This window comes from Balaenoptera acutorostrata, chromosome 4, assembly GCF_949987535.1.
Source record: "Balaenoptera acutorostrata chromosome 4, mBalAcu1.1, whole genome shotgun sequence".
Lineage (NCBI taxonomy): Eukaryota > Metazoa > Chordata > Mammalia > Artiodactyla > Balaenopteridae > Balaenoptera > Balaenoptera acutorostrata.
Window position 1 is genome coordinate 111763989 of NC_080067.1, and position 10819 is coordinate 111774807.

The window sequence follows — 10819 nt, forward strand, 5'->3', positions numbered from 1 at the left end:
CTTCCCACTAGCTATCTATTTTATATTTGGTAGTGTATATATGTAATGCTACTCTTTCTCTTCATCCCAGCTTACCCTTCCCCCTCCCCGTGTCCTCAAGTCCATTCTCTATGTCTGCGTCTTTATTCCTGTCCTGCCCCTAGGTTCATCAGAACCTTTTTTTTTTTTTTTTAAGATTCCATATATATGTGTTAGCATACAGTATTTGTTTTTCTCTTTCTGACTTACTTCACTCTGTATGACATATTCTAGGTCCATCCACCTCACTACAAATAGTTCAATTTCATGTCTTTTTATGGCTGAGTAATATTCCATTGTAGATATGTGCCACATCTTCTTTATCCATTCGTCTGTCGATGGTCACTTAGGTTGCTTCCATGTCCTCGCTATTGTAAATAGAGCTGCAATGAACATTGTGGTACATGTCTCTTTTTGAATTATGGTTTTCTCAGGGTATATGCCCAGTAGTGAGATTGCTGGGTCGTATGGTAGTTCTATTTTTAGTTTTTTAAGGAACCTCCATACTGTTCTCCATAGAGGCTGTATCAATGTACATTCCCACCAACAGTGCAAGAGGGTTCCCTTTTCTCCACACCCTCTCCAGAATTTATTGTTTGTAGATTTTTGGATGATGGCCATTCTGAATGGTGTGAGGTGATACCTCATTGTACTTTTGATTTGCATTTCTCTAATGATTAGTGATGTTGAGCATCCTTTAATGTGTTTGTTGGCAATCTCTGTATCTTCTTTGGAGAAATGTCTATTTAGGTCTTCTGCCCATTTTTGGATTGGGTTGTTTGTTGTCTTGATATTGAGCTGCATGAGCTGCTTGTATATTGTGGAGATTAATCCTTTGTCAATTGCTTCATTTGCAAATAGTTTCTCCCATTCTGAGGGTTGTCTTTTCGTCTTGTTTATGGTTTCCTTTGCTGTGCGAAAGCTTTTAAGTTTCATTAGGTCCTATTTGTTTATTTTTGTTTTTATTTCCATTTCTTTAGGAGGTGGGTCAAAACGGATCTTGCTGTGATTTATGTCAGAGTTTTCTGCCTATGTTTTCCTCTAAGTGTTTTATAGTGTCTGGCCTTACACTTAGGTCTTTAATCCATTTTGAGTTCATTTTTGTGTATGGTGTTAGAAAGTGTTCTAATTTCATTCTTTACATGTAGGTGTCCAGGTTTCCCAGCACCACTTACTGAAGAGGCTGTCTTTTCTCCACTGTATATTCTTGCCTCCTTTATCAAAGATAAGGTGACCATGTGTGCGTGGGTTTATCTCTGGGATTTCTAACCTGTTCCATTGATCGGTATTTCTGTTTTTGTGCCAGTACCATACTGTCTTGATTATTGCAGCTTTGTAGTATAATCTGAAGTCAGGGAGCCTGATTCCTCCTGCTCTGTTTTTCTTTCTCAAGATTGCTTTGGCTTTTTGGGGTCTTTTGTGTTTCCATACAAATTGTGAAAGTTTTTGTTCTAGTTCTGTGAAAAATGCCAGTGGTAGTTTGATAGGGATTGCATTGAATCTGTACATGGCTTTGGGTAGTAAAGTCATTTTCACAATGTTGATTCTTCCAATCCAAGAACGTGGTATATGTCTCCATCTGTTTGTATCATCTTTCATTTCTTTCATCCGTGTCTTATAGTTTTCTGCATGCAGGTCTTTTGTCTCCTTAGGTAGGTTTATTCCTAGGTATTTTATTCTTTTTGTTGCAATGGTAAATGGGAGTGTTTCTTTAATTTCTCTTTCTGATCTTTCATTGTTAGTGTATAGGAATGCAAGAGATTTCTGTGCATTAATTTTGTATCCTGCTACTTTACCAAATTCATTGATTAGCTCTAGTAGCTTTCTAGTAGAATCTTTCTCTATGTATAGTATCATGTCATCTGCAAACAGTGACAGTTTCTTCTTTTCTGATTTGGATTCCTTTTATTTTCTTTCCTTCTCTGATTGCCATGGGTAAAACTTCCAAAACTATGTTGAATAACAGTGGTGAGAGTGGACAACCTTGTCTTGTTCCTGATCTTAGAGGAAATGGTTTCAGTTTTTCACCATTGATAACGATGTTGGCTGTGGGTTTGTCATATATGGCCTGTATTATGTTGAGGTAGGTTCCCTCTTTGCCTACTTTCTGTGGAGTTTTTATCATAAATAGGTGCTTAATTTTGTCGAAAGCTTTTTCTGCATCTGTTGAGAGTATCATATGGTTTTTATCCTTCACTTGGTTAATATGGTGTATCACATTGATTGATTTGCGTATACCGAAAAATCTGCATTCCTGGGGTAAACCCCACTTGATCATGGTATATGATCCTTTTAATGTGCTCTTGGATTCTGTTTGCTAGTATATTGTTGAGGATTTTTGCATCTAAGTTCATCAGTGATATTGACCTGTAGTTTTCTTTCTTTGTGACATCTTTGTCTGGTTTTGTTATCAGAGTGATGGTGGCCTCATAGAATGAGTTTGGGAGTATTCCTCCTTCTGCTATATTTTGGAAGAGTTTGAGAAGGATGGGTGTTAGCTCTTCTCCAAATGTTTGATAGAATTCACCTGTGAAGCCATCCGGTCCTGGGTTTTGTTGGAAGATTTTTAACCACAGTTTCAATTTCAGTGCTTGTGATTGGTCTGTTTATATTTTCTATATCTTCCTGGTTCAGTCTTGGAAGGTAGTACTTTTCTAAGAATTTGTCCACTTCTTGCAGGTTGTCCATTTTATTGTCATATAGTTGCTTGTAGTAATCTCTCATGATCCTTTGTATTTCTGCAGTGTCAGTTGTTACTTCCCCTTTTTCATCTCTAATTCTGTTGATTTGAGTCTTCTCCCTTTTTTTCTTGATGAGTGTGGCTAATGGTTTATCAATTTTGTTTATCATTGCAAAGAACCAGCTTTTAGTTTCATTGATATTTGCTATTGTTTCCTTCATTTATTTTTCATTTATTTTTGATCTGATCTTTATGATTTCTTCTGTTAACTTTGGCATGTTTTTTTGTTGTTGTTCTTCTTTCTCTAGTTGCTTTAGGTGTAAGGTTAGGTTGTTTACTTGAGATTTTTCTTGTTTCTTGAGGTAGGCTTGTATAGCTGTAAACTTCCCTCTTAGAACTGCTTTTGCTGCATCCCATAGGTTTTGGGTCGTCGTGTTTTCATTGTCATTTGTTTCTAGGTAGTTTTGGATTTCCTCTTTGATTTCTTCAATGATCTCTTGGTTATTTAGTAGCATATTGCTTAGCCTCCATTTGTTTGTATTTTTTACATTTTTTTCCTTGTAATTTATATCTAGTCTCATAGCATTGTGGTCAGAAAAGATACTTGATATGATTTCAAGTTTCTTAAAATTACCGAGGCTTGATTTGTCATCCAAGATAGGATCTATCCTGGAGAATGTTCCATGAGCACTTGAGAAGAAAATGTATTCTGTTGTTTTGGGATGGAATGTCCTATAAATATGAATTAAGTCCATCTGGTCTATTGTGTCATTTAAAGCTTGTGTTTCCTTATTTATTTGCATTTTTCATGATCTGTCCATTGGTGAAAGTGGGGTGTTAAAGTCCCCTGCTATGATTGTGTTACTGTCGATGTCCCCTTTTATGGCTGTTAGCATTTGCCTTATGTATTGAGGTGCTCCTATGTTGGGTGCATAAATATTTACAATTGTTATATCTTCTTCTTGGATTGATCCCTTGATCATTATGTAGTGTCCTTCTTTGTCTCTTGTAATAGTCTTTATTTTAAACTCTATTTTGTCTGATTTGAGAATTGCTACTCCATCTTTCTTTTGATTTCCATTTGCATGGAATATCTTTTTCCATACCCTCACTTTCAGTGTGTATGTGTCCCTAGGTCTGAAGTGGGTTTCTTGTAGGCAGCATATATACAGGTTTTGTTTTTGTATCCATTCAGCCAGTCTGTGTCTTTTGGTTGAAGCATTTAATCCATTTTCATTTAAGGTAATTATCGATATGTATGTTTCTATTACCATTTTCTTAAATGTTTTGGGTTTGTTTTTGTAGGTGTTTTCCTTCTCTGGTGTTTCCTGCCTAGTGAAGTTCCTTTAACATTTGTTGTAAAGCTGGTTTGGTGGTGCTGAATTCTCTTAACTTTTGCTTGTCTGTAAAGGTTTTAATTTCTCCATCAAATCTGAATGAGATCCTTGCTGGGTAGAGTATTCTTGGTTGTAGGTTTTTCCCTTTCATCACTTTAAATATGTCCTGCCACTCCCTTCTGGCTTGCAGAGTTTCTGCTGAAAGGTCAGCTGTTAACCTTATGGGGCTTCCCTTGTATGTTATTTGTTGCTTTTCCCTTGATGCTTTTAACATTTTTTCTCTGTATTTAATTTTTGATAGTTTGATTAATATGTGTCTTGGCGTGTTTCTCCTTGGGTTTATCCTGTATGGGACTCTCTGCGCTTCCTGGACTTGATTGACTATTTCATTTCCTATGTTAGGGAAGTTTTCGACTATAATCTCTTCAAATGTTTTCTCAGACCCTTTCTTTTCTCTTCGTCTTCTTGGACACCTATAGTTCAATTGTTGGTTCATTTAATGTTGTCCCAGATGTCTCTGAGACTGTCCTCAATTCTTTTCATTCTTTTTTCTTTATTCTGCTATGTGGTAGTTATTTCCACTATTTTATCTTCCAGGTCACTTATCCATTCTTCTGCCTCAGTTATTCTGCTATTGATTCCTTCTAGAGAATTTTTAATTTCATTTATTGTGTTGCTCATCATTGTTTATTTGCCCTTTAGTTCTTCTAGGTCCTTGTTAAATGTTTCTTGTATTTTTCTCCATTCTAGTTCCAAGATTTTTTTAATCATCTTTACTATCATTACTCTGAATTCTTTTTCAAGTAGACTGCCTATTTCCTCTTCATTTATTTGATCTGGTGGGTTTTTATCTTGCTCTTTCATCTGCTTCATATTTCTCTGTCTTCTCATTTTGTTTAACTTACTTTGTTTGGGGTCTCCTTTTCTCAGGCTTCATGTTCGTAGTTCCCTTTGTTTTTGATATCCACCCCCAGTGGGTGAGGTTGGTTCAGTGGCTTATGAAGGCTTCCTGGTGGAGGGGACTGGTACCTATGTTCTGGTTGGTGGGAGCTGGATCTTGTCTTTCTGGTGGCAAGGCCACATCCGGTGGTGTGTTTTGGGGTGTCTGTGACCTCATTATGATCATAGGCAGTTTCTCTGCTAATGGGTGAGGTTGTGTTCCTGCCTTGCTGGTTGTTTGGCATAGGGCATCCAGCACTGGAGCTTGCTGGCCGTTGGGTGGAGCTGGGTCTTAGTGTTGAGACGGAGATCTCTGGGATAGCTCTTGCTGATTAATATTACATTGGGTCGGGAGGTCTCTGGTGGTCCAGTGTCCTGAACTCGGCTCTCCCATCTCGGAGGCTCAGGCCTTACACCAGGCCGGAGCACCAAGACCCTGTCTGCCACACGGCCAGGTACGTGGGGATTTTCTTGCCTTTTGTGAAGTCTGAGGTCTTCTGCCAGTGGTCAGTAGGTGTTCTCTAAGAGTTGTTCCACATGTAGATGTCGTTTTGATGTATTTGTGGGGAGGAAGGTTGTCTCTAAGTCTTACTCCTTCACCATCTAGAAGGTCCCCCTGCAGTAGGAAACTCCACTGAAGACCCCAACCTCCGCAGGAGCTAGAGGTGCAGAGGCGTTTTTTTTTCAGAGGGTTTGCAGTTTGCTGGAATGGCAGAAAGGGAGAAAAAGAGAAGATCCTCTAGGGCAAGGGAGGAGCAGTAAGACCAACAACTGCAACCACCATCACTTTTGGGACTGCACCAAGAAAATTATTTTTAAAGTAAACTATTTATTGCATGCTGTCATGGAGTTAGGTTGCAATTTACTTCACCATAGTATTATAGTATTATAACTTTGTTAATTATGAGAAAGAAAATTCTTTTTAAGCCAATTTATCTGTGAACTGAAAATAAAAATTAATATCCATCCATTCATTCATTTGTTCATTCAATAGGCATTTTCTGAGCATCCATTAGAAGGCAGGTATTGTGTTAGACACTAAGATAAGGGGATGAATGACCCCATTCTTGAAGTGTCCACAGTCTAGTGATGGAGACAAAATAATGATAAAATTATGAACAGGATTTTAGGGGCCTCTAAGGAAGGGCATTTATCTCAAGCAAAGGGTTGGAAAACCAAGCTGAGTCTTGAAGGATAAATAGGATTGTGTAGTCAGAGAAATGAGACTTAGTACTCTAGGAACTAGGAATAGTTTTTTTGTTTTTGTTTTCTACCAAAGTACCTTGTAATGCTCCTTAACCTGAATGCTGAATTCTAGCAACTGCTGAATGGTATCCGATCTGCTTTCTTGAAGTCTGTCTTAAAGCTTAACGACATTTAACCGAGTCATCCAAGATGGCCGAGTGGGTAAAAAAAAAAAAAAGTCTTTGTTTGATTGCAGTATGTTACCAACAATTAACACAGAATTCCTATGAATCTTATATATTGTGTTGACTTCTCAGTATATCTGTGTTCAAAATCCCTGTTTTTCTTCTTTCAGTATAAATGTTATAGTAAATGATGCCAAAAGAAATTACAGTTGACCCTTGAACAGTGCAGGGGTTATGGGCACCAGCCCTCCATGCATTCGAAAATCTGAGTATAATTTATAATTTGCCCTCCTTACACACGGTTCCTCAGTATCCATGTTTCCATGTTCACAGATGTGGATCAGTATAGTACCGTGGTATTTACTATTGAAAAAATTCTGCATGTAAATGGACCCATGCAGTTCAAACCCATGTTGTTCAAGGGTCAGTTCTAATGTGAAAGTAGCAGCTTAACATAAATGCTAAAACAAATGCCTAATTAATATAAAATCAGTCTGTCAATTTATCAAACATTTCCCCTTTAATTCTATTAAAGAATTAGAGATTTGCTTTTCCTGGGAAAAGTTTTTCTCCAAAATATAACAGTAAAACATTTAAAAATATGATGCATATTGCATATTGATAGTTAAAAATAAATGATCTATAATAAAATATTTTTATTAAATTTACCTAGAAATTACAAGTTGCAAATATACAGTGTCTTTGTTTAGATATTTAATTCAGCACCTTAAGTATTAAAGGAAAATAATAATGTGCTAAAAGAAATAGGACATAGTATACTCACTTGAAAAAATCAGCCCACTAAGAAATAATAAAAGCAGTCCTTGACATCCAGGAACAGGCCTGACACGAGCAGCAAGGCCTCAGTGTCTTAAAAGCTGGCATGGTCCTCACAGCTAGGCCATTCTGTTCTCTTTCTGGACACAAACAATCTCAAAGAATACCAACATCAGACAAGGTCACTCTGAGACCATGATAAGGTGAGACAAAAGCAAGACCATTTCATAATTTTGTCTAAGTGCCAACAAAAAAAGAGGTCATTGTGTAAACCACAAAATACCAAGCATCTTCCTCCCCTGACTAACTTGAGCAACTGCTACTTCTTCACCAGTTACAACTTGATCCTCACCCTCGTCTGCTCTTCTTATATATAGGATTTTTTGAGATATCCAATCATAGATTTGTCCCCACTTTCTGACAGCATCTAGTCTTGGGCAAATCCCCCCTTTCTTAAGCCCTCCTCAAAGTCATCCAACCAAAGCTCAATTTGAAAATAGGCTATTTCTAAAACTCTCTTACAGAGACACCACAAGTTTCCAAGTTGTGTGTTCTTCCGTGCTACAGTGCAAAACAAACCCAACTTATTCAGCTCCAGGTGTTTTCTGGTGTTCCTTGGATGGAGGGAATTAATACCACCTAAAACCCTGCCCTAGATTAGATTCCATTGTGGGATAACACAACGATGTTACTAGTTACTGTGTTACTGTATCTCAGTACAGTACTTTGCAGCAGATCTTATATTTAAGAGTATGTGCTCTGGATCCATATTCCCTAAGGTCAAGTTGTAGCTCTGCCACTTACTAACTATGTGGTTCTTTGTAAATACTTAATCTCTGAGCCTCTCTCTATCGATATAGCCATAAAGTGTGATAAATAATAATAGTACTTCTTTTCTGGGTTTTTATGAAAGTAACAATTTCTGAAACATTTGTTAATACTTAATAAATGCTAGCCATCATTATTTAAAATGATCAATACTCAAAAAGAAGGAAAATTTTTACCTAAAATACAAATATTGCAGTAATTGGAGTAATGTGAAACTTGATTTATGAAACATATTTTTGTTAACATATTGTCATAAAGATAAAACTCAGTATAGTTCAATATTATGTAATCTTAGAGACATTAAATGAAATTAGGTATTCCATACCAAATTAAGCCCTGAGTCTGTAAATTCTTTAAATTCAAAATTTTTTTTTACATTGAGTTTTTCTCTTGATTTCTACATAAAGTTTTAATTTGAGATCTGGTAACTGATCTTCAAAGATGGCTCCCCAATGAGGACTCCTGGTGAATCCAGGCCCTTGTGTGGTCCCTTCCTCCTGAACTTAAGTTGGCACTGTAACTTACTTTTTGAACACTAGAATGTGACAGAAGAGATGCCACATGACTTCTGAATCTGGGTCATAAGAAACTTGTCTCTTATTGCCTAGGTATTGTGGGACACTTGCTCTTTGGACACTCCATCTTGAAATCAAGCTACCATGCCATGGGAAGCCCAAGCCACACAGAGAGGTGGGTCTAAGGTGCTAAAGTTTACAATTCCAGCTAAGCTCAGAGCCAACAATCTTCATCAACTGCTAGACACATGAGTGAGCCATCATGGCTATCTAATCCAGTCAGATCTTCAGAAGACTGTATCTCCAGCTGACATCTCACTGCAAGGGTATGGGAGATTTCATCTGAAACCACCCTGCTGAGCTCAGTCAAGCCACAGATTCATTAGGATAATAATAACATGTAATTTCAAGACAGTAAGTTTTGGGTGTTTGTTACATAGCAATAAATAACCGAAAATGGGGTATGGTTTTAACAATTTGTGTCCATTTGAATTTTTGAATAGAGTGACAAAAAGGAAAATATTTGCTAGCCAATGTATTTTTGATGTGGTCACTAATAACAATAACACAAAGAGTCCAACACCTTTGAACATACTCCATAAGTATATCCTTCATGGTCAGTGTTCAAAGAGTTTCATTCTCATTTCTCTTTTATTCTGATATTTTAAGTTCTGGTATTTATCTTTTCCATATGGCAGAAAAAGAGCATATTAGCTGTTGGAGAAAAGGGGAAAGAATCTATGACTTACACAACACAAGAAGCTGCTTATCGTTCTTGATAGCTCTACCAGAAACAGATGTCACTACAGTGACTTCCTGCCAGGGAGAGTGAGAGGAATTCTGGGAAAACAAATTAGATAACAGCTTGTTGTGTTCACGCAAGTGTGCTAATGAATCATGTGATAAGCCACATGTTAATTACTAATGAATGGAACAAATGATTACTTCTGGTGGAATGATAGCTTTGATTGAAATACTTCATGTCTAACAGTCTCAGTCAACTTCATGTGTGCCTTCTGGATGCTGAGGGGAAAAGGTACTTTGCAGCTGTTTTTAAATACAACTGGACTTTCTCTGAAAACTACCTCTTAAATTGTTGGTCTGATTCACTACCAAATTTTATGAGTTTCATATTGGCATCAGAGATTTCCTAATGTTACATAGATGGAAATCTGGATAAGAGGCAAAGCAATACTAAAGAGTCTATAAAACCTCAGAATTTAGACAAACATGAATTAGTAAAACAAGATGGAGATGTTTAATAGTAGAAATAGATGGAAGAGAATTGTAAAAATATTTTCAATAATCACCACAAAAATAATGGACTCTAGGATTTTTATTTCTCTCTCTCAAAGGAAAGTTAGGAAATGTGATGATAGGTAGATAGATTTTTTTCCTTTAAAGTTGTAATTTAAAAATATAAGTCATTTCCTTCATTTTATTTCTTTCATCTTTGTTATATCTATCAAAATTGACAATCTCTCCCTCAGTCACATAGCTTTCCCAAAAAAGGAGCATTTTGCATATGATTCCATTGTTGCTACAATTTCTCCAAAATATTCCTCTCCCTTAGTAAATCATGTTCCTTTAATCTGGTTTGGTGGTTCCAGACCATATATTTATTTTATTTTTTTGGATTACCTCTTGGATTCTCTACATCTGTGAAGCACTTTCCTGTTTACAAGCCCTGAGTATAATTAAAGGAACTATGGGTACTTGCAAGGAATGCAGAAATTCTTGCTTCAGTTTCCAGTTATAGTTTCACCCTGCAGTCACACTTGTTATTTGCCATGTTTCTGGAAGGTTACGTGAGAGGTGGTATGTTCTTTTAAAAGGATCTTGGGCTGACATATCTTATCCATGTGAAAATCACCAAGGTAAGGAAAATGATGAGGGGCTTACTGCATTTCCTAAGAGCCGCCTTCCCCTGTTCCTTCAAACGAAAGGCAGTTACTTTTTATAAGATCTGACAGCAGCCACTTCTCTTTCTTGTCTCCTTTCTCCATTCCTTCTACCGTCACACAGTTGAGCTTGACCACCTAGCCCCCATACCCAGGCCATGGGCCATAAACACTGAGATGTGACCCTGTGTTTTCTAGTCTGGCCTGAATTGTTATTTCCTTCAGTGAGAAAAATCCAAACCCACACACCACTGGCAATTTGGCCAAACTTATTGAGGCCTGGTCTTTTTGAGTGTTTCAGGCTACACATGGCCTTAATAATGAAACAATTCCTGGCTTGATCCCTGGCTTCAAAGATTAAAGATTCAGTCTTCCTAGGATACATCCCATTCTCAGTCCCTTCCCCTTGATTTATGTCCCCAAGTGCCCACTATATCTTTCAAAGCATGTGTTT